Source organism: Scyliorhinus canicula, chromosome 2 (assembly GCF_902713615.1).
Source record: "Scyliorhinus canicula chromosome 2, sScyCan1.1, whole genome shotgun sequence".
NCBI lineage: Eukaryota > Metazoa > Chordata > Chondrichthyes > Carcharhiniformes > Scyliorhinidae > Scyliorhinus > Scyliorhinus canicula.
In genome coordinates, this window is record NC_052147.1 from 117,073,794 (window position 1) to 117,099,158 (window position 25,365).

General features: G+C 46.1%; 1 protein-coding gene across 4 annotated transcripts in view; it reads left to right on the forward strand.

Annotated features, from left to right (window-relative positions):
- fsip1 (fibrous sheath interacting protein 1) overlaps positions 1-25,365 on the forward strand; it is a 612,301-nt gene that overhangs the window by 412,650 nt on the left and 174,286 nt on the right. The gene's annotated exons all lie outside the window — the stretch shown is intronic.

Genomic DNA, 25,365 nt, shown 5'->3' on the forward strand with positions numbered 1-25,365 from the left:
TGATACAATATTGAGGAAAGATATTAGTAGAGCGATTCGGAATCTGTCTGGGTCGAGTTAAGAAACATCAAGGGCAAAAAACAATCGTAGGGGTGGTATACAGACCACCAAACTGCAGTGGTAATGTTGGGAACAGAATTAGACAGAAAATCAGAGATGCATGTGATAAAGGAACATTTGTGATTATGGGTGACTTTAATCCGCATATAGATTGGTTGTAACATTGTGAACTGGTTTTTAATGTGGCAACATATATTAGGGGCTGTTTAGCACTGGGCTAAATTGCTGGCTTTGAAAGCAGACCAAGCAGGCCAGCAGCACGGTTCGATTCCCGTACCAGCCTCCCCGAACAGGCGCCGGAATGTGGCGACTAGGGGCTTTTCACAGTAACTTCATTTGAAGCCTACTCATGACAATAAGCGATTTTCATTTCATTTCATTTCCATATATACAGATTTCTGCCTTAGCCCCTATAACTAAACTGATCCAACAGGGTCTCGCTGGCGGGACTGGCCGAAAACGGGTGGCTGCTCGGCCCATCGAGGCCCGGAGAATTGCCGGGGGGGGGGCACTGCCAACGGCCCCCGACTGGCACAGCGTGATCCCCGCTCCCGCCCGAAAACCGGCGCCGGAGAATTTGACAGCCGGCGGTGGGGCGGGATTCACGCCGTCCCCCGGCGATCCTCCGACCCGGCGGGGGTTCAGCGAATCCCGCCCAATAGATGCATTTAAAATAGGTTAAATACAAACTTTCTAATTAAGTCGCAAAAAAGGAATATGAGAACAGTCATAAAGGATTAATATTGTGGATTTCGCTCTGTGAAAATTTTGTGTTACCTCTTATTTTGCTTTTGATTTGTTTGGCCATGAATTTTTGGATCCACTTGGAATGATGTTTCATCTGATTCCCTCTGTGCCCTGCAGTTACATATTGCTCACTGTGATCAAACGAGTGATTCTTCTCTGCATTCCTTTCAACTCTCGAGTCCCTGGAAACCATTCAATGCTCCCTCATTTGGTATACTTCAGTGATAGTACAAATAAAAAATATATTCAGATTTTAATAGCATTGTTGCTAAGTGCTATGTGAAGGAATCTTTTGAACAAAAGATGACAAATTTGTTGTTTCATTCTCAATGAACGTTTGTGACCTTAATTCGATGATTGTGATGGGGTATAATGGCTGGTGGTTAAAGCACTGAATTCCTGAATGTTGCTGTGTCATTCTTTAAATTGCTTCCATTAAAACGTTTGCACAAAAGGACCTGATTAAATATACATTTACCTTCTTTTCAATGCAATTGTGTTGCAAATATATTATAAAACTCTCATGGGCTATTGTTAAAAGCTGAGCAGTATTTAGCAATATTATCATTCCTAGTTTGCTTGCTGCCCCAGAAGTTAACTAGTATCATCTTTCATGACTTTACACCTTTCATTACTAAAGCAAACCATTTCTGAGATGGATGTTTCACAGAATTGGAAACAACAAAATAGCAGTTAAGAACCATTCTAAAGGGTGTGATGTGGGCAGGTAATATATTCTGTGACCATTGTTTTTCTCTATGGACTGGCTTCAGGCACTACCAACTTCCCTCACAGACACCCAAAGTATACAGAAAACCATTTCAAAAGCAAATTTTGATTCTCGGAGATCATTTCCAAGTCAGGGGTTTAATGTGTCATCTCCTCTGCTAACACTGTGAAAGCAACTTACGTCTGGTGGAAATGTGTGCCTGCGTGTGAACACAAAACATGATTGAAAATAAGGAATTGGGAACTTTCCCATAAAAAGCTGCAGAGAAAATTAAGGGATTTGGGGAAGCTCTGATATTGGGGCCCCGTGACTCCAACTTGTTTGTGTCCCATGGAATAATTGAGATGTAAAGTAGAGTTAGATAGAAAGCAGATTAAAGCTGGTATTTTTCTTCTCAGGCAGCCTTTTTATCATCAAAGTGTTCCCTGCTGGTACTTTATATAAATATGCCCACAATGTTTTCTTTTCAGATATGCAGGTGCATTCCATTCTCTTCCCCCATTACAGATACTGCAGACATTCATATGACTGAATGTACTATACTGAAGTTTAGCTACAAGGTTGGCAATCATGTTGCTCTTTACTTTATAATTACACAGCTAGAACAGTTCAACGGAGCTTATCAAAATGGATTAAGATCAATTCATTTTATTGTAGGAAGATTTTTTTTTGTGCCCGTCGGTGTATGTAGTATAAAATATCATGGCTAAACCAGCTTCACACCTGACTTAAACTCAATATTTCTAATTATCCCTACCAAAGGCAGCAAGGGTTATATACTCTTGCTGGCATTTAATGCCAATTTGCCATTTCATTTGTATACTTATGTATAATTTCTCCCAATGAAGTTCGAGAACCTTCCCTGTCCACATCCTTTGCAGCAGAAAGGGAGAGGATTGTAGGCGTTTCTGTTTGATCTGTAATTTTTTTACCCATCTTCCTGTTTTTTCATGAATGAGAACCCAAACCGAAGGCTAAGACAGTGCAGTGCACTGGGAAGCATTAATGAGAAGGCTGGCGGAAACAGGAAGCTGTGACTTGAGATTTTCAATCACATGGTAAGGTGCAGATTGTTGGAGTAAGGGAATACTGAGGAAGCAGGGGTAAACAGTTTGACTGCTTCAAGGTAGGATGAAATAACAATTAGATTTGGAAACTGGACCGAATTTTCACAGGCCTTTGTTGACGGGCTGGGAGGGCCGAGGGCTGTAGAAATGGCATGGGACGGCATTATGGGGATGCTCAACATCTTCAGGCCATTGTGCAATTTTGTCAATGACAGTTAAAATAATAGATGGACCACCTGTTGGGAGCCCAATTGAACCATTCAATTGGCCAATTAAGGACCACTTCCACTCTTTGTGGTAATTTTGGCTGCATGAGGGATGGAGTGGAAGGTGGGAATGAGTTTGGCACCAGTTCTCCTGGCGTAAAACATCACCGTTTTCACGCCGGCATGGGGCCATAGTCTCCAAACGGAGAATCCAGCCCCTTGTTGCAGGACATACACTCCATGATGGGTGTTATCTGCTCCATAGCCGAGGGCCTCAACCTCATGGTGCAGGCATCAATGAGAATCCACGAGTGTCGGTGCTCAAGAACGTTTTTTTTTATTAGTGTCACAAGTAGACTTATATTAACACTGCAATAAAGTTACTGTGAAAAGCCCTATTGTCACACGGCGCCTGTTCGGGTACACTGAGGGAGAAGACAGTGGTCCAAGCCGGGAATCAAACCCGGGTCCCTGGCGCTGTGAAGCAACAGTGATAACCACTGGACTACCGTGGATCTCTGGACCTGACTCACTCATGGGGGAGCACAGGGGCCTCCGGGCACCCAAATGGAAGATAATCAGCAGGAGCGCGGCCTGGGGCCCTCCATCCAGGGGATTCCAAGTGTGCCCAGCCCATCTGACACCCCTCTTTCTGTGAGCGACATGCCCCCAAGCCTGCACATTGAGGAGGGCAGCACTGCAACACGTGTGCTGCTTAAAGGTATTCTGAGAACCTCAAGGTGCCGGCCCTCTAGGGATGCCCGCCAAAGGCAACAGTGCATGGAAGGCAGCAGACCACCTTTACCTCAGCTGTGGATCCTGGCCATATACCTAAATATAGTGTGAGGGTGAGGAAGAGTCAGAAACTGTAGCACCTAGTGGGCACAGGTGAACACAGGTGTTTTACGATATTGTAATATATATATTACTCTTTTTGTCTCGCCGAGTTGTTGAAGTATAGACTTTGGGCGGGATTCTCCGACCCCCCGCCGAGTCGGAGAATCACTGGGGGGGGGGGCGTGAATCCCGCCCCCGGGGCGGGAATCGTGCCGCGCTGGTCGGCGGTCGCTCAAAGCGCCCCCCCCCCCAAGCGATTCTCCGACCCGCGATGGGCCAAAGTCTCACAGAACCCCATCAAGACCAGCCTTGTACTGGGTGACAACCCAAGTGAGGCAGACATTCTGTCAAGACCTTCAGCCATGGCCATCAACGAATAAGTGACGCCTTGGACACCTTCACTCATGGTGCCGACGTTGTGCACCAGACACCACTGTGGTCGCCACCCGAGCAGTGTTGGCCTCGGTACCACTCATTACCGGCTCCATCTCATGCGCCCATAGCTTCTAGGACTCTTCCAAGCTGCTTTGCATTTGCTGCAGTGTCACTGACATCTCCCTCTGAATGTCCTGGCCACACCGTTTCATCTCCATTAGCTACGGGTAACCCACTTCCAGAGGCTCAGCATCAGTCAGGGACCCAGCTGGTTCCTAGGATTCAAAAGGCCTCTGAATGCTGTCTAGCCTGGGGGTTCCTGCCTCCACCAGATGTGAATCATCAATGATGTGGTGCTCACCAGATAGTGTCCCAGAAGCCTGACCACTAGGATTTCCCACCGAGGCATGTGTACCTGCGCTGGTGGAGGGTGGGGATGACAGCTGTGCCGCGACTATAACAGTTGCATCCTTGGAGCTCTGTTCCAAGGTGTTCTCCTCAGAGTCAGGAGAGGGGGCCACCTGGGATGGACCAGCTCCGTCGGCTGGAGGACCTGTGGGAGAATGGACATGTGGTCAGTCGGAGGGATGGGTCAGTCAGTAAGGCAATCAGTACTCCCTTTTACAGGTCTTCTGGGTGGAGCCCGGTGGTTCCTCACCTCTGCGACATCCGCCAGCCTCTGCGTCGGTGACCACCCTGTCCTCGGCCACACTGGCCCGCTCCTTGAAGAAGGTGAGGATTCTGATGTCCGGCACCCCACCGCCATTATGGGCCCTATCCCCTGATTGTGGGAGAGCTTTTCCTGAGGAGAGACAGAGAGAGCACAGTGGTGGGAGAGGGAGTTTAAAGGAGGATTGGGGGGGTTGAAGGGGAAGGGGTGGAGGAAGAGGTGAGGGAGTTGAAGGAGGAGGGGTGGACGCTCCCATGGGGAGTGGGGGCAGAGAGGTCTGGGGGGGGGGGGGGGGGGGGGGGGTGTTGGGTGTGTACTCATTTCTGCTGCCCGGTGTAGGTCGTTGACCTTCTTCCTGCACTGGATGCCAGTTCTCCTGGCCACACTCCCCGAGCTGATGGTTGCTGCCACACCACGTCCCAAGCAGCATTGGCTGCCTTGTGGTCACCCTCCGGGACCTGCGGGGGGAACTGGGCATCCCTCCTGGCCTCCACCGCGTCCAGGAGCCTTGACAGGTCAGCATCCCTGAATCTTGGGGCTGGTCTCCTCGGCGCCATTGTTGCAAGCTGGCTGGGGCTGGACCTTGTTAGCGTGGGCTGGCAACCGCGGTCCAGGCGAATCAGCTGACAAGCCGTCATTTCCGGTGAGAAGCCTGTGAGGCCTTGTTAAGTGGACTAATTAACGTTGAATTTAGTTGCCGTCTTCGCTGGGCCGAGCGCCGGGAAGCTCGTGGCAATTTCCACTCAATACCGGACTTAAAAATCTTTCCAGAGAATCGCGCTCATAATCTAATGTTTTAACAGTCAGGAAGTGTACTGAATTGAGCAGAGATGCTTGAGAAAGGCTTCAAGTTTTGCCATTCTTTTTCCATCAGTTTGTTAATTGGCCCAAAGTAAATCAGCAACAAATCAGAAATAAAGAGGTTGGGAAAGTATGAATGAAAACAGGAAAGTAGAAAATTCCTATTGAGAGACAACTAAGGACTTATCATAGGATCATAGAATTTACAGAGCAGAAGGAGGCCATTTGGCCCATCGAGTCTGCACCGGCCTTTGGAAAGAGCACCCCACCTAAGCCCACACTCCACCCTATCCCTGTAACCCAGAAACCCCACCTAACAATTTTGGAGACTAAGGGCAATTTATCATGGCCAATTTAGCTAACCTGCACATCTTTGGACTGTGGGAGGAAACCAGAGCAGCCGGAGGAAACTCACGCAAACATGGGGAGAACGTGCAGACGCCGCACAGACAGTGACCCGAAGTCGGAATTGTACTCGGGTCCTTGGTGCCGTGATGGTTGCAGTGCTAACCACTGTGCCACAGTGCCGCCCATTAAATGACACAACGATGATTTGAATAGTTCTTGTTACTATCACATCAGTTTATCTCTGATTTGTTTGATAGGTTTGTTCTGTTCTCAATGAATTAAATACCATAGCAAACTTGGGCTAACAGCCACCCATACTCAACACCATTAGCTAAATACCGAGTATGATACCAGGGGCCCACGTCTGGTGTTTGAGTATCAGGAAATATAAATCACAACTGTCATGGGATTCAGGCCAAAGAATTTCTTCTGCATTTTACAGTTTCTTCTAGGAGTCCTGGCCCTTTGATTCAAGGTAAAATATTACACATGAAATTGAGTCTGAAAAATAGAACTTCCATCAGATGAATACTTTACTTGAAACTTCAGGGATTTTAATGCGCTAATCTGAGAAGATCAGTTTTCCTCTAACGCTGTTTTGCAATACAGTTGTACTTCTCAAGACATAAATACTTCACCGACTGCAAGACTAGGGTTAAATAAAGCTTCCAGGGATTTGTAGGCTTGATGCAAAGCATCTGTGTCTAATCCAGATTTCACATTCTTGCTGCCAGTTACTGCCTCTGAAAATGTATAGTCTGGAGAACAAAGTGCCTATTTTAAGAAAGAAGTGCAATTGTGCTACCGATTACCTCTCCCTCCTAGGGACCAATCCTTTGAATAATAAATTTGCAGTTTTCCGCATTGAAAAGTTTGAAAACGAAGTCATGAAGAATTGGCAAGACAAAAAAACTGTGTAAATGTAAGACCTGTAATCTTGTTTATAGGTGCAATAAAATGAAACTATAGTATTTTAACATGTTTGCAGATATATAAGAGTATCATTTGAAAAGATGCATAACAGCCAAGAGATGCACTAGCCTTAGGGGTTGACATGTGTATTTTGGCCATTATTACACAGAAGCAAAAATAACATTTTACATGCCTCTTTCTGGTTAAGAGTTTACTTTACTCGTTAACAAAGCTAATTCTTATATCTGAAGATACCTGTCCCTTGAGAGTTCTAAGCATAATTTCTCATGCACATTTTTCCAGGCCACTTAAATAGACTTATTTCAATAAATGCAGAAGTGCAATAATTTGGGCAGCATGGTAGCACAGTGGTTAGCACTGTTGCTTCACAGCAGCAGGGTCCTGGGTTTGATTCCCGCTTCAGTCACTGTCTGTGTGGAGTCTGCACGTTCTCCCCGTGTCTGTGTGGGTTTCCTCTGGGTGCTCCGGATTCCTCCCACAAATCCTGAAAGACGTGCTGTTCGGTGAATTGGACATTCTGAATTCGCCCTCTGTGTACCCGAACAGGAGCCGGAATGTGGCGACTAGGGGCTTTCACAGTAACTTTATTGCAGTGTTAATGGTGGCCTACTTGTGACAACAGTAAAGATTATTATTATTATTATTATTACCACAAGAGAATTTTTCTCACGCAGTTGCTGTAGTATTTTAAATGCAGTTTTCTCAATAAATTCTTTTTATAAGTTGCCTGGGCCAAATTAAATTTCATGATTGTGAGTATTGTGCAAAACAGAATATGTATTCTATAACAATTCAGTTTTAGAAGAAAAAACCCTCTATAGTTGTTTCCGTCTAACACTTTGCTAACTAAAGAACACAATATTATGATCAAACAAAAATAACGTTAGGCTCAATTCTCTGATTCTGCGGCTATATCCACAGAATCCATCTGGTCTTACGACCAGAAAGTCGGCGCCGACCCACACTGATCCTCCGCCTGGTGAGGGGCTAGCAGCCGCGCCGCGTAAAGCCCCAGCCTTTACATGTGGATAAGGCCGCAGAAGGGCCGGGTCCGTGGCCGCGCATGCGCATGGCGGCTGCCACACAGCATGGCGCCGGTAACTGCCCCCTGTAACCCCCTCACCACTCCTGGACCACCCCCCCACCAGTCCCCACAGCCACACTGAAGCCCCCTGCCAACACAATGGCTCCCCCACCACCCCGCCCCCCGACTGTGGTGGCGCTGGACACAGTCCACAGCTGCCTTGCAAGGTCCCCGAAAGTTGTGAGGACACGCGCCGCACGCCGTTGGGGACTCAGCCCATCGGGAGCAGAGCTTTGGGGGAGTGCCTCAGGTGACATCCTGAAGCCGTTCCAACGGTGTACAGTTCTTGAGGGGGCGGAGCATCGGAAAAACGAGGCGCCCTCCCCGATTCCAGCGTAAAAGTGGATTCTCCGGCCGATCGCAGAATGCGATTTCAGCCTTGGTGATCGGAGAATCCAGCCCCATGTATCCAGCTCAGGACAGTCCTGCTGTATTTTGTTTGGTCTGAATATCTTAGATTTCAGTCAGTGACTTGAGTTATTAAACCATGAGCTCAGCAACACAAGATCAGAAAAGGGACTACATTATGATGCTGATTTCGTGCCTAGAGTGCAAGGTATTGAAAAAGCAGAAGGAAAAAAAATGCTTTTTCTCTTCGGTGTCTTTTCTCATTAAGTTTGTGTACCATCTGTTTTTTATTGACCTTGTTTCTTGTGCTGAAATGCTGTAATAATAATTGCAATCTGACTAATGCAATAGATTGGAGCAAAAGGAAAGACTGAGGGCTGGATTCTCCGACTTTGAGGCTATGTCCGGAGGAAGTGTCTGGTTCTACAATGAAAAAATCGGCGCGGCACCAGCACCGACCCTCCAGTCAGTGAGGGGCTAGCAGCCACGCCACGTAAAACACGAAATAAAGGGCTGGAGAATTGCTGGGTCCGTGGCTGCACATGTGCATGGCGACGATCTGCAGCGGTCACGCCATATAACATGCTACCGACCGCGCGCGGACCCGACCTGTCAGAAAGTACCCCCCTGGACACCCCATCGCCACCCCTGAACCACCACTTGCCCCCTCCCCCCCCGCACCCCAACTGTTGCGGCGCTGGACACAGTCCACAGCCACCATGTCAGATTCACGAAAAGTAAGAGTGCACGTACCCTGCGCCGTTGCGAACTCGATACATCGGGGGAGGGCTTTCGGGTAACGTCCTGAGGCTGTCCCAATGGCGTGCGGCGTACTCCCTGATGATGCGGTTTTGGAGGGGGCGGAGCATCTGAAAACAGACGCCGCCCCCGATTCGGTCGGAAAAAAGGGATTCTCTGCCGATCGGCGATTACGAAATCGGAGCCGGGTAACGGAGAATCCCACCCTAAGTATGCAACAAAATCTTCCAAAGTTTTATTGACTAAGGTCTATGCAACATTACCACTGTAGCGAACAATGCCGATTTGACTATTGGGAGAGGAGGAAGAAACGGGATATTCTACATGATAAAGGCTTGACATTAGGGTTTATTGCAACTAAAATGCAAATATAGGGCTGGATTCTCCCCTACCCGGCGTGACGGAGGGTGCCGGCGTAGGGGAGTGGCGCCAACCACTCAGGGGTTGCGCCTCCCCAAAGGTGGGGAATTCTCCCCACCTTTGGGGGCCATCCCCGCGCCGGAGCAGTTTGCACCAGAAGACTGGCGCAAACACCCGGCGCAGTCGGAAGCGGGGCTGGCCGAAAGGCTTTTGGCGGTCGGCGCATGCGCCGGCAGTGACGTCAGCGGCAGCTGGCCGCTGACGTCACTGCCGGCGCATGCGCGATGCGGGGTTCTCCTCCGCGTCCGCCATGGCGGAGGCCGTGGCGGAGCGGAAGGAGAAAGAGTGCCCCCACGGCACTGCCCCGCGGAGTGAGCGGGGGGCCCCGATCGCGGGCCAGGCCTCCGTGGGGGCACCCCCCCGGGTCCGATCGCCCCCCGCCCCCCAGGACCCCGGGGGCCTGCTCGCGCCGCTGAGCCCGCCGTTCCAGAGGTGGTTTAAACCTCGGCGGCGGGAGAAGGCCTCCCAGTGGCGGGACTTCGGCCCATCCGGGCCGGAGATTTGAGGTAAGTTTAAAAAAAATGAAATCCCGCCGGCGCCAGCTGTTTTCACAGGCTGCCGGCGGGATTTGCACAACGCCGGTTTATGACCGGCGGGAGAATTCAAAAACCTGCGGGAGCGGAAATAACGCCGCTTCCCGCCTATTCTCCGACCCTGCGTGGGGTCGGAGAATTTCGCCCATAGTATTTTAATATGTTTGTAGGTATATGAGAAATATAATTTGAAAAGATGCATAACAATGAAGAGATGCCACTTTCCAAACTACTCCAATAGATATACTATCCTTCGGGGTTGGCATGTGTATTTTAAGAGAGAAAATGGAAACTCTTAATTATTTTATTAAGAAAAAAAGGCATTTAGAAAATGTTATGTGTTCTACATTTTGTGCAGTTAGTGCTGTTTGTGGATAATGTGATAATGATTATTCCTCAGACTGAAAAATAATAGTCACAGATGTGATGACATGCATAAGGCATGTTTGTACATAATGTTATGCATGACCTCCGACCACTAGGTGGCATTGTAAACCCATCATGTGACCCTGTGATCTGGGAGTTTGGAGTAGGTTGTGCTTAACGACAGACATATTGGCAGTAGTTCCACAATAGTTGATTAATGTTAGTCGTTTATTATTTAATTTATCCTAATTATCTTATCACGCAATTGTTCGACAATAAATTATTTAAACTGCATGTTCTGTAGTTCATCATTCACTTCGGCCAGACTATAGAACATGACAACAGACACTTGTATACTTTTACTTGAGAAAACTGGGAGAATGTTGTTCATAACATGGCACATTGCAGCCCCAATGGGAAAGTTTAAAAACAAAATATGGGCCAGTGGTCGGTAACATCGTGAGGTAGGTTCATTGGGAGTTTTAATTCTTGTCCAGAATCTATAAGAATGACATCCTTTTTCAAAAACAAGAGAATAAATATATCCAAAATAAACAAAAAGGGGAAAACTTACTGCTACTCGATCCTAAGAAAAGTTAATTCTCTACAGTGTTGATTGATGCATTTTTATCCAACGGTTTACATTTTCGAATTTTAAGTATGTCAAGGAAACAGAAAATTCACCCAAGCTTCAGTTAGATCAGGATGTAAAGTTAAAGCCCAGAAACAGATTGAAAGAAAGTGGAGTGAATTCTCCACTGCCCACCCGCTATCAGAGATCCCCCCATCAGAGAGACCCCCTCTCCCCCTACCTCCCATCTGTCACCCTGCCTGGAAGCTAAAGTGCAGTCCAGTCAGAAACAGGGAAACATTGCTTCCTTTGCACTTACCAGCCTATCACCTGCTGTCTCAGACAGAAGTGTTAAAAGTAGCAACTGTTAGTTCATAGAAAGCCAAAACACTTCACAAGGTTTTAAACCAGTCAGATCCATTGATGTGTGAGGGTTCTATCCACTTTCAAAAATAAATACTTTTAGTAGGCTGTAACTGACAGGGCAATAGCTTCCAGACAGCAGAGGCAGGATTCTCCGAGCCCCCGCCGGGTTGGAGAATCGCCGGGGGCGCGGGAAATTCCTTGCCACATCAAAAGAAGTTAAGTGCTTTCTTGCTAGAAAAAGAAGAAGTGAAAGCACTTAGCTCCTAGAGTTTCTAAATTAGAAGTTAGCATATTTTTGAATCTGATGGGACAGAGGGGAACATGATTGTGGTTGGTGGAGTGGGCTCGGAGACTCACAACAGGTTTGACGCTTGGCAAGAATCCCGTTTTGGCCCTCATGCCCAATTCAATAAGCCATCACATTTCCCGCCTGGAGTTAGCAGCCTGGAGAATCGCCCCATATTGTTTTTTAAAACTTGTTCTATAGGCAAAAAAAATTCTAATTTTTCTGGATCACATTAATTCTTTACCCATAGGCAACTACAGAGAGCATTGTTGGGTAATACTTTGTTATTTGTTCTTGGGATGTGAGCTTCGCTGGCCATTCCAGCATTTATTGCCCATCCCTAATTGCTCTTGAGAGGACGATGGCTTTCTTGAATTGCTGAAATCCAAGTGGTGCAGGTGCAGTGTTTGTTTTTCTATAGTAGATTGATGCAACTCGGTGGCTTGCCAGGCCATTTCAGTGGGCAATCATTAGCAATGCAGCTGTATAAATAGAGCTGGACAGTGTGGTATTGTCTAGCGAGGGGACCAGTAGTGAACTGCTTCTACTTTGTACGTATTGTTGTAAATAAAGTTACTTTCTGTTTGACCCCACATATCTGTGCTGGATTCTTCATGGCTCTCACAAAAGACTTCCTCCAGGCAACTTGTACTGCTACCACCTGAACTGAAGCTTTGTCTGACATTTATAAACATTCCCCAAAGAGGACAATGCTGCGGCAACTCACTTTTAAAAAAAAACATATAATACCCAATTATTTTTTTTCCAATTAAGGGGCAATTTAGTGTGGTCAATCCACCTAACCTGCACATCTTTGGGTTGTGGGGGTGAAACCCACGCAGACACAGGGAGAATGTGCAAACTCCACACGGACAGTGACCCAGGGCCTCAGCGCCGTAGTCCCAGTGCTAACCACTGTGCCACGTGCCGCCCCATGGCAACTCACTGTTAAGCAGTGAAGACATCAGGTTTGCCAATTTTTCTTTACTGATATGCAGTCATAAAAGCGAACGTTCTAACTTCTCGCTGGTGGAGAACATAAGTCCAGCGAGGTGACTTTTTAATTAGCATGCATGACTTTCTAATGCATTTAAAAGGACATCCTGGTATTTTTCGTTGGGAAGATCAACGTGTCTTTAACCTGCCTTTAAAGTCCTGAGATCATAATTGCTACGTTCATCTTGCTGTCAGGAAACTAATTTTTGGCCTCATGCCAAATGAAGTTCCCCTGCCCACCAAGCTACCTGCTGCAGGAGGGACCAGAAGATTCTGCCCTGTGTCTTTGATTCCAAAGTCTAAATCAGATATAAATTTTGAACAACAGTGGATGCCAACACAGATCCTTCTGGAACATCACTTCTGGAACATCACTTCCGTCTTCTGCCACTCTGAATAGTTACCCTTCACCCCCAGTCTGTGCTTTCTGCCTTTCATTTTTTCCAATTAAGGGCAATTTAGCATGGCCAATCCGCCTAACCTGCAGACCTTTGGGTTGTGGGGGCGAAACACACGCAAACACGGGGAGAATGTGCAAACTCCACACGGACAATGACCCAGAGCCGGGATCGAACCTGGAACCTCGGCGCTGTGAGGGCAGCAGTACTATCCACTGTGCTGCCCATAGCTATCCATCCTACTACTTGTATCCTGACTCAAAATGCTCTGCCCTTATTCATTAGTTTATAATATGATACATAATCAAAGGCCTTTTGGAAATTAATGCATATTTTGAGTTCCTGGTAGTTAGAAAAATATGCATTGCCATTCATTTGACTTCTAATTGTTATCTTTGATGTAAATGCCTAGAAATTGCGCCTCATGCCATCCGGGCTTCTTCAGGTTTATAGGCCAGCCTGAGCCTTAATAAAGGTTTGTTGGGCACGCAGTCAGTGTTTAACTTTATGATTTTGGAGGACTTTCTCAAACATGCATACTATCAGTCCTAGTAATTTGTGAATAATTGCCCCCCCCCCCCCCATGTCCCTTTCCTCTTTTATTGTGGAGTGCTTTGAGATATCTTCCTGCACATGAGTAGCACTGTATAATTGTAAGTTGTTTCTCTTTTGTAATTTGAACATTGTGGAGAGTACATGATGAAAGTGTAAGCTTATAGCTCCGCATGGCTGGCAGGAACTAAACCATCTGTAAAACGTCTTCTACAATCAGGATCCCTCAAGCCCTCTTATTAACTGGTATTAAGATGAATTCGGCAGCCTTCAAGTTACCAATGCTCCACTGATCTGCCCTCAACATACAAGCTCTTGCCACTCTTTGTTTATTTTAAGATGACCTTTGTCATCTTGGAGGTGTCCTGAAGTATTAAATGTCCTTCTAGGGTTGCTGAATTCTATGTGGAAGAAAGTGGAGAACAAAGATGTGGCTTTATTCACTGCCTTCTCCATTTTCAGGTAAAACAATGATGCGATGTGTAGACATGCCCATTCCCTTGGGAATGAAAGATGCTTCTCCAAAATACGCACCAAACAAACTGGGAAAGACTATTACGTGGTGTTTTTCCTGCAATCTTACGTTTTGCTTTCCAACTTTTTGGAATAGTTATTGTCACTCTGAAAATAGTTCTTGTAAGGTTTCCTCATATTCATCAATGTGTTGCCACTAAATCACTCATGTTTGCAAACTTTGATGTGTTTGTAGATGAGATCATTGCAATAGAGAAAATGCATTATTCCCCTCTGTTTTGCTTCACAAAATAAAATATGCATTTACTCTTGATTATGTATGTAATAAACAATTTAACATAAAAGCCCAACTTTGTGATAATGAAGATTTTAATAGCTTCAATCAGGCTCAAAGGGAAGATGTAAAGACTGATTCATTTTGATTGGTGAGTTTGGATGAGTTTTCTAGTGTGTCTGGGAACAGATTTCATTTTGTGCTTCAGTTTTGGATCCTTTTTGATTATTAGAAGAGTATCCACAATTCTGGTGGAGCTTGCAGAGGGCTCAGTAGCACATCCCGTTTTGGGGCTTGGTAAATCGGCTGTTCATGTTGTTGAGCGTCCAAATACCATTGCAGTACTTCTTTATCACTGGATAAGGATGTTACCTCAATAAAGATGGAATTAAGACAATTGCTTTAGTATTAAATGTGCAAATGTTTGAGAAGAAAGGAAAACCAGATGTGAAATAATCGTGCTTGAACTGTAGAAGATAATCATGAGGGCCTCAACGTGGAGCAGCATTGGGCGGAATTTTCCAGCGCTGCCCGCCCCCAGAATTGTCCGGTTCCGCCGAAAGCCAGCGTATTTTTTGCTGGTTCGCCACATATCCCGTGGCAGAGTTCCGCCACAATGGGACCAGAAAATACCGACCTGTGTCCTGTAAGTTACCCAAGGGCTGCCTTCAAGATTCATAACAGAAATGCCTGTAAATTGTCTAAAATATGCCTACTTTTGAGTTTACTTAAAAGCTGCTTGATTTAAGTGGAATGTAAATTAGCACTGGAATGAAATTACTGTGAAAATCTCCTCGTCGCCATATTCTGGCGCCTGTTCGGGTACACAGAGGGAGAATTTAGAATGTCCAATTCACCGAACAAGATGTCGTTCGGGACTTGTGGGAGGAAACTGGAGCACACAGAGGAAACCCACGCAGACACAGGGAGAACGTGCAGATCCCGCACTTACAGTGACCCAAGCCGGGAATTGAACCTGGCACCCTGGCGCTGTGAAGCAACAGTGCTAACCACTGTGCTATCATGCTGCCACTTGTGGCAAAAAAGCCTACTTTTACAATAAAGATTACTTAAAAAGAAAGATTATTTTTAAAAATGGTAAAAACCCAGCTGGTCTGGCAGCATCTGTGGAGCGAGAAACTGAGTTAATGGCCAGAATTCTCTGGCTGTTGGGATTCCCTGTTCCGGCCGTGGGTTTCCCGGCGGTGTGGCGTGGCTTCAATTGGAAATCCCATTGACAAGAGGTGAGAGAAGAGAATCGTGCTGCTAGTGAACAGCGCACCGCCAAGAAACACAAGGCTAGGGGACCAGAGATTCCTGCCCAATATTTTGAGTCCAATATGACTATTGTTTGGAACTACAGGCTTCCCAATCTATATTTATTATTTCCCAGGAACATGTGGAGCCTATAGTGCTCTATTGTTTTCTCCATGCCACTACTTAGTCATTTTTCTTGCAACTTGTGGATATTCTCACTGAATTCTCCCACACTTTTTGGAGTGGGGACGTAAGGAATTCCGGCAAGACAGGCTCCTCAGAGATCCAGGCTTCCACCATCTCCAGAAATCCTACAGCCCACCCTCTTCCTCCTACTCACCAGCAGAGACCTCCACCCCATACGCAGGCATCAAGACCCCACCAACCGCTACACCCACCCGTCCAGGTGACTGACGTCCCACTAAGGGGTCACCGAATACCTCTCTTCATGCCCCCAATCCTCTCTTTTTGTGGTCAGGTTTTCTCTCAGGCCCTGCCCCTTAGAAGTGCCCACCTGACACCCTGAGAGTGCCTGCCTGGCAGAGCATTGTTGGCACTGCCAGGTTTTCAGGGGGCAGTGCCAGGGCATTTTCCTGCCCTGTCCCCACCACTCCGGGGCACCAAAGGCCTTCGAGCCCCCTCCCTCCCGGCATAGTCATCATGTCTGGTCTCCGTCATGGAAACCAGTGGTGATTCCCGCGGTCCTTGGAGCCGGGAGACTCTGACTTTGAATGGGCTGAGCATAATTAAATGAGTTTAAAAACTAGCATTGAAAGGGCGGCCTGATTGCACAGTAGTTAGCACTGCAGCCTCAAAGCACCAGTGACCCGGGTTCAGTTCCAGCCTTGCGTGTCTGTGTGGAGTTTGCATCACCCCATGTTTACGTGGGTTTCCTCCGGGTGCTCCAGTTTCCTTTCACGGTCCAAAGATGTGCAGTTTAGGAGGATTGGCCATGCTAAATTGCCACTTAGTGTTCAAAGATGTGCAGGTTATGTGGGGCCACAGGGATAGGGCAGGGAGTGGGCCGCCTCACAGTGCCAGGGACCTGGGTTTGATTCTCACCTTGGGTGACTATCTGGGTGGAGTTTGCACTTTCTCCCCGTGTTTGCATGGGTTTCTTCCGGTTGCTCCAGTTTCCTCCCTCAGTCCAAAGTTGTGCAGGTTGGGTGGATTGGCGTAGCTAAATTTCCCGTTAGGGTGAGGTTGCAGGGCGGGGGATTGGGCCTAGGTAGGGCGATCTTTCAAAGGGTTGGGTGCAGATTCAGTGGGCCGAATGGCCTCTTTCTGTACTGTAGGGATTCTATGATTCTGTGAAAGTACAGTGCTCTTTTGGAGGGTCAGTGCAGACATGATGGGTCAAATGGCTTCCTTCTGCATGGTAAAAATTCTTCGGATTCTATGGAAATGTTTGTGACAGTATGAAATTTGGCATTCTTGTATTTGTCCTGACGAGTGCAAGGCAAAAAGCTTCGGCAACATGGCTCTCTTTTTGGTTATATAACTATTCCTACCTAGTCAGTCAGTGTTCATGCACCAACTTTAGCCTTATGTTGTGGTTTTGTAACCAGTTGTTTTATAGTGCATGACTGATGGCCTGACTTCTTTCTTGATGATTTAATAAAGAGAGGGGTAAGTCACTCAAATGGAATGATGTAAAGAACTCAACGAAAGATTGAAGTAAAATTAAAAAGTCGGACATTTTGGCAAACTGACTGAGGCATCAAACACTCCTATATCTACACGTGTACCTTGGAACGCAATAGAATGGTCGGTCTTCTATTTTTCAATGTGCAGCAATAATATCTGAAGAAACTTGAATGGATCGATACTTTTGATGCTGAGAGAAAAGAAAGAGAATGTGAGCACCTTATGGGGAGAGTCAGCTTCGTCTGAGGGTGCAGAAATCACATATGACAGAGGACCAGAATTTGGATGCAATCGAGGGAGATACGCAAGGAAATATTCATATAGCAACAAAGATTTCCATAAAATGAGCACAACAATTGTTTTAAATTATCGATAATACCGAGGGAAATACAATTACCTTATTGGCAATTCAACATTGTTACTGATTGGGAGAATCGGACATTTGATAAGGTATCTGTCAGCGGCCTTGTGCCTTATGGGTTCAGCCTCCTCCACAACGCTGTGTGCAGGTAGTTGAACACAACATCAGATTGGTTACTAATACTGTATAATTTTGTGGATCTTACAATTGTAAAGTAAATAATACATATTAAAGTAAACCCGATTTAATGTAATTGAATCAGCTTAATTTTTGCAGTCTGTTTGCTGTGGAATTTAACATAAAAAAGAAAAAAAACTACTTACTATAACTGTGCACCATTTAATTATAATTGTCATTGAAGCCCATTGTAATATGATGCATTTTTGTTTGTAATCAATTCAGTTTTACTGACAAAACATTTGCAGTGTTCACATTTCACATTGTTAATATGTGAACTATTGACTGTACTGTGCCTGTCTAATAGACACTTCCTTCTCAATTTACCATTCTAATTACACTTTTCAGCTCTGCAGTATCTTAACTATTGTCTGTGATAACTAACGTGTGACACTCGTCAATGGAAGAATGCTACTATAATACATCTGAATCGCACTGAAATAACTCAAGTCAGCAGTCTGGTTTTGCCAGACTTCTAGGTTTCAATATCCCTTCAACAATCTTAATTTTGGCAGCAACTTCACATGCTGATGTCAGAGCTCTTAGGTTCCATGCTAATTTACCCATAGAAATCAACCCAGCACAGTATGATTTCTCTATGTTGTAACCAGGTAGCAAGTACTGCAGTGAGAAATAGGCATAAGGCAGGCTTGATTGCGTTCAGGAGACTGTACTTGGACTACTCGTCAGCTTTATTCCAATTGATTTAAACTAAAATGAATCAGCACAGCTGTTGTGCGAACAGAAGGATCATTCTAGCTGGATGGGACATTCTACATAATTACGTTCTGGGAAGCTGTTCAATCCACCTAGGTCTAATTTACCATGACTGACAGAATTTCAAAATGGATCCCTTTGCACCAAATCAAATTAGGTTTGTCTTTATTTTAGTCAATTGTAAATAGCACTTTCTAAAAGCCTGAACTTCACTTTATTGTGCTAATATCCTTATCTGAAAGAAGTGTTTGGCTTCCTGAAATCAGTCTTGTTAAGATAAGCATTTAACAAAAGCATGATGGATGAGTCTTTTGCCACAGACGAATGTGTGCTGTTCTTAATACTAATGTGTGCTATTCTTAATATCAGAAACGACAGCCTTTTGAATTTAGTTTGTGGCTTTAAAAAAACCTGTTTGCGAAAAACAATTTTGAATTGGGACAGCTTGAAAGTTTTAAGGTAAATTACATTAAATTGCTTGACAATGGCTTCAAAAGAAACATGTTCACACAAAGGGTTCTGAGACTGTGAAATGCACTACCCCAGAAAGCCACAATGATAAGTTGATTGAGTTACTTAAAAGGGTGGTAGATACTAAACAAGTAAGGGCATTGAAGGATAAGGCGAACATACCATAGCTAAAATAATATTACAGTGTGTGCTGACTCCAGACTTACGTTCCATTACAGTTCAATTGTTCACATGAACACTAAGTCCTGATTGCAGAAGAATAGTTCTTGATAGTCTTACTTGTTCTGTACTACATAGAATTGAACTGTTCTTATCACTGTAAATGATTTGAAGACTGTACTGCTCATGTACATAGTCACTGGTCAACTACAGTAATCAGATGGGGACCATGGTAATGGCAACCTTTACAAGCTTTTCTTTATGAAAAAACATGATCATCTTTTTCCCAGCCTGGAGAACTTGGAGTACAGTGCACAGCGTCCTTCAACTTGTTGGAGAACCGTGATCATCAGTACTATTGCGCAGAATTAATTGGTCTTTTGCACCGACTGCTTTATTTCATAGGCCTGGAATTGTAGCAGCATGCACAGTGTAAAGATAAATGTTTGGTCTTGAAAAGCTGCACTTGAGTTTCCTTGGTCCTCATATTTATATATCCATCCCTGTAGCCTACAATAGGACTCAGCTGACCGACAAGGAAACCACTTCAAAATCTATAAAAAGATATTTCAGCCACTGCTCATCAGCTGATTGGGGAACAAGTATAAGAGAAGAACAATGTTTGGCTCTTTCACTTCACTCTCTTGAAGGACTTCACTCTGTCTTAATGACACATGATAGAGATTATGAATACTCGAGTGCACTAATATTCAGATATCAATATACATGATCAATGTATGTAAATGTAGTCCAGTCATTTCAACACTGGATGGCTCACAGTCAGATAAGAACTGGTTTCCCGCCTTTTGTAAGTCAGATGACATGATGATGTGATTCAGAACAGTGAACAAGCAAGACATAGAATAGCTAGAGTGAGAGAAGTTAGAACTAGTTTGTTACAATAGAATAGAACAGTACAGCACAGAACAGGCCTTAGTTATATAGTTATATGTATTGTACTTTAATTCTTTATTGTTAGTTTAATATGAGTAAAAGGACTCACAGTTTATTATTTTATTGCTCATTAAATAGTTTATCTTTCAACAAGAAGACTATTGGTCATTTTATCATCCTGGTGGATTCAAGAGTAATATATATATTTTAGATAAGTTATTATTTAAAATATAACATCGAGCACCATTTGTGCCCGGAGTATAGCAGGACATGATCCCAATCCAAAAAGGTTGGATTCAACTTCACTCATCCTGTCTTTTAAATATCCCTTGGGGGGCACTGAGCTCAGGATGAAGAGGGTTCTAGGTGCAGGTATCAAGTCACCCAGAATGATCACTCTGCATTTGGAGGTACATGGCAATGGTTTTGAATGCCAACTACCTCACCCAAGGACCGCAGAACAATGGAGTAGAGGGCAGGTCAGGTAAGACACTGCACACCTCACCCATTTCTTTCTTCCACATCCTGGGCACCAACATACTCTTCATTTAAAGAAGCTTGTCAACAAATAGCGACTAGTCTACAAGTCTACAAAAATTATGCAACATGAAGGTAGCATTCAGCTCTTGCCGTGGGAGGTCAAAGGTAACTTTCTGGTGCCAGGTTACTGATTGAGTACATGCAGTGTCCCCTTCCCACTTATCTGTCTCCTGAATCCAGACGGGATTACATTCATTTCCAGTAGATCCACCACAGCTAAAGGGAGCGCAGGAAAAGGCGATGATGGTGAAGGTGGTGATAAGAGCCAAACTATCCGGCAGTTGTAGTTGTATGACACCGCTGTCACTCAGGACAGCAACCCATGTCAGGTCTGCCGCCACCTGACTCACAGCAGAACATCTGTGAAAATGGGAGATGACACGAAGAGAAGCTACCAAGCTCAAATTCCAAGAACCTTTAGTAAACCGTGGGCGGAATTTTCAAAAGAAATGGCAAGGGGAGGGGGGGGGGGGGGGGGGGGGGGGGGGGGTCACGTGATGTGAGCACGAGAGCGGCTGCATTTCAGCGAGTTCTGGCTCTGCTCATCTTTTAATCTGTCTTAGAACATAGACCGGTACCGCACAGAACAGGCCCTTCGGCCCTCGATGTTGTGCCGAGCATTGTCCGAAACCAGGATCAAGCTATCCTACTCCCTGTCATTCTGGTGTGCTCCATGTGCCTATCCAATAACCGCTTGAAAGTTCCTAAAGTGTCCGACTCCACTATCACAGCAGGCAGTCCATTCCACACCCTAACCACTCTCTGAGTAAAGAACCTACCTTGGACATCCCTCCTATATCTCCCACCCTGAATCTTATAGTTATGCCCCCTTGTAACAGCTACATCCACCCGAAGAAATAGTCTCTGAACGTCCGCTCTATCTATCCCCCTCATCATCTTATAAACCTCTATTAAGTCGCCTCTCATCCTCCTCCGCTCCAAAGAGAAATGCCCTAGCTCCCTCAACCTTTCCTCATAAGACCTTTTCATTCTTGTGCACATACCTTTTTTGTCCTTTTTTGGTTTACATAGTTTCCACTGTGCCCAGAGAATGGTCAGTGTTTCTGCATGGTGGAGCTAGGTTAGAATGTTTAAATCCTCGCTTATTTGTGGTGGCTGGAAGGAGTTGGGATGGGGGCGCTGCCTTAACTGGCGCAGCTGCCTCTGAGCAGGCTCCCAGCCTACAGTGTGATGTGCATTGACAGATGATGGCTGTCAACGAAGATGCTGTTCTGGCTGAAAATCTCCTGGCTGAAAATCTCGACTCTTAGGTACAGGTTGTCAAGGCTCAATTTCAAGAGTTTTTATGGAGGCCTTGGAGGCACAGGAGGAGGTTCCTGTAATAGAAAGAGCACTGCCCCTGGTGGTAGCCTATCTTTGTACGGTCAGTTTCCTCCTGCATGTCCTGTTGTCCATCCTGATAGAGTTGGGAGAGAGGGAAGGGGACCAGGGGAGAAATGCTGCTGAGCCCAGGCCCTGAGGTGAGGGGGTGGAGAGGTTCCCAGCTGAGTTCGAGAATTGGGTGCCATGTTTTGGGGATCTCAATCTGGAGGCTGGGCAAATTAAATTTGATGGAGCACATTTAATCCTGTCTTTGAGACCTGGAAGGTGATGTGGCCTTTTAGCCACTGGTCCTCTGTTGTCCTGTTCCGGATGTCGAGTGAGGAGTTGGGATGGCTGAACCGGTCGAGTCATCCCCCCTGGATGAACCCTATGTTGTTGACCTCCTGGGCTCTGGGGAGAAGGCATGGTGGAAGCAATGATGTCTTGTGCGTGATTCATTGGAACCCTTGAGAGATCCTGAAGAGTGTTCATTGATCCTGATCCTGCCTCATCCTTGATTTTGGCTTTATTCATGTGCCAATGGGCGGCATGGTGGCACAGTGGTTAGCACTGCTGTCCCATGACGCTGAGAACCCGGGTTCGATCCCGGCCCAGGTCACTGTGAAGTTTGCATATTTTCTGGGCAGCTCGGTGGCGCAGTGGGTTAGCCCTGCAGCCTCACGGTGACAAGGTCCCAGGTTCGATCCCGGCTCTGGGCCACTGTCCATGTGGAGTTTGCACATTCTCCCCGTGTTTGCGTGGGTTTCGCCCCCACAACCCAAAGATGTGCAGGTTAGGTGGATTGGCCACGCTAAATTGCCCCTTAATTGGAAAAAATGAATTGGGTACTCTCAAATAAAAAAAAGAGTTTGCACATTTTCCCCGTGTCTGTGTGGGCCTCACCCCCACAACCAAAGGATGTGCAGGGTAGGTGGATTGGCTGCACTAAATGTTCCCTTAATTGGAAAAAAAGAATTGGTACTGTAAATGTATTTATTTAATTAATTTACTTGTGTGCCAGTGAGGAACTATTTATCCTGAGGCCTGCCTTGCATTTCTGCATCTTGGTTATTCCCTGGACTTTGCTCCCTGTTGATGATGTTGTTGTCTGCTTGATGTTTGTTTCTGTTTACAGGGAAGTGAATAGTGTGGCATTATCCTGATTTAACAAGTTCATATAATGTTGAGCCGAATATTGAATGTGGGATTTGTGCACAATCTTTATCCTAAATGTTTTTGTGCCTTCTATTGTCTGACAATCCTGATGGTGGAGGGTACGGGTGCGTTTTGTAGGCTCCCCCCCATCTCGCTTGGAAGTAAGATGAGCGAAGGCAGAGCGGGGTGAGGGGTGGAGTTGGTAGAGTTAGTTTGTCCTCTCTGTGATTGAGGAAGGTCCCCCAAGGTGGAGCTAACCAGTTTCGGGGTATTTTTCCTTCTTTTTCTTTTAATTTGGATTCACAGCATCCGTGCTTTTTTTCTTTTTAGACCCAGACAGGCTGCACTGTATCCTGACAAGGATTGCATTATATTTGACTCCTGCTTTGGGTCAAGTTAGTCTTCTCTCCTGATATGGCTCTCCCCCTCTGGCTGTTTTCGTTGCTGTTGGAGCTTTACTAAGGACAAGAGTGGCCTTGAGTATCCTTTGCGGGACTGTAGTTCTCGTGATTCGACTGCGTGTCCGCTTCCCACAAGGGGTCTTCTTCTCTTCTCCCTTCTGGGTGGATGGTTCTGGTACCGGCTTGGCCTAGTGGGGTGTTGGTGGTGGGTGGCCCCGGGGTGGTGGGGAGGGGGAGGGGCGGGGGTGGGGGAGAGGTCTGGCCCTACCTCCCAGGGAACCCGCGATGAGGGTGCCTTGACGGTTGTTCTTCCTCAGGGCTGGGGTTCCCCAGTGGCTAGGGGAACCTCTCTTGTTGGGTGGAGTGGGAAGAGCACCTTGTCCTGATTAGGACTGGGTTGGTTGTGTGGAAGTTCCTGGGGTCAGGTTCTCCTGAGTTTCTTTGCTGGGTTAGGCCAGGCCTGGAATCGTGATCTGTATCCTGTTGTCCCCAAGGAATCGGGGTGCTCTCTCTCAGGGCGGCCACAGGGGAAGCCTAATGTGGCTGGGTCTGGCACCCCAGGTGGGCAATCACTATGGGATGGACAGCGTGTTGTACCTAAGAGTTATCCTATTTTCCCCAGGGGTACGAGGTCCCCCTGTGGTTCAGTTGGAAGGCCGTCATCCATTTTGGAATGACTTGGGTGGTAGTTTGGTCAGTTCTGTTATCTGAGCGATTAGTTACGATAGTTCTTGCTTCTCTTTATCCTTTTTCTTCCTTCTGAGAGTCCCTGGAGGTATCCTTCCGAGTCCTTCACTTTGTTCTTGGTTTTCCCCCAAGTTACTTGTGTTGATGTTAAGATTGCGGGTCTCAGTGCCATGGGTAATTTAGTGAGCCTATTTGATAAATTGTCTTATGGTAGCCCTACCCATTTTTCCTGAGTGGTCCTGGTTGTTGGCGTGGGTGCCATGGTGCTGGGGGGGTGAGGTGGGCTGGCGCTTCCTCTCAGGACATTCCCTCCTTCGAAGGTGCTCTGATGGTGCCCCCTTCTCTGGGGCAGGGTTCCCCTTCCGGCTGAGACATAATGATATCCTTCTTGACCTTGGGCCTCATGGCTTTCCTGGTGTCCGCCTAGGGCACATGTCATTGCTTGACAGTCCGGTAGCCTGTTCCTCCTTTGGACCTGGGACACGGTGGATGGGGTATGGTAGCTCGGGTCTTTGCTCCTTATTTTCTATGGGAGACCCTGGTTTTGAGGCTTGAGATTTCTTTGGACTGTGGTGCCCAGTCCTCTCCACATAGTCTTGTAGTTGTATGATGGTGGTCTGTTCTGACCTGGGCCTAGATGGTAGTTGGATTGCATTGTGGGTGTCAATGTAAGTCCCCCTTAGCAGGGGGTTTTATTCCTGTTATCTTTCTTTGAAAGCTATGTGTATGTTGGAACTGTGTTGTTGACTGTACCCTGCTTGGTGTTGATGGATTTTCTATCTGTGGAGGGAAGATATTGGGAATTTTGTCCCCTAATCATCCAGACTTTTTTGTTCCTGTGCTTGTAATGACGTCTGTAATGCGCTGTACCTGTTTTGCATCAATACCTGTGGCTTTTTTCTCTTTTTCTTTTGTTTTGATGCGATAATTGTGAAAACTTAAACTTTAATAAATAAATTTTTCAAAAATAGCAATATGTCAGGTTATATTTGAAAATTGGTGTTTCTCTCCAGAAACACTTTATAAAAAACATTTTCCAATTAAAGGGTAATTTAGCGCGTCCAATCCACCTACCCTACACATCTTTGGGTTGTGGGGGTGAGACCCATGCAGACACGGGGGGAATGTGGAAACTCCACACGGACATTGTCCCAGGGTCGGGATTGAACCCGGAAGCAAATCGCCATAAGGAAACCGTACTAGCCACCGCACCACCGTGCAGCAACACCCCCCCCCCCCCCCCCCTTCCAGAAACACAACTAGGATTCCCTGACCAGATCGTCTGAAACTCTTGTCAAAAAGAAATCGGGCATGTTTTGAGCCATCACTCTGGCGGGGCTGGGGCTCATAGAGCTGGCAAGTCCCACTACACAGA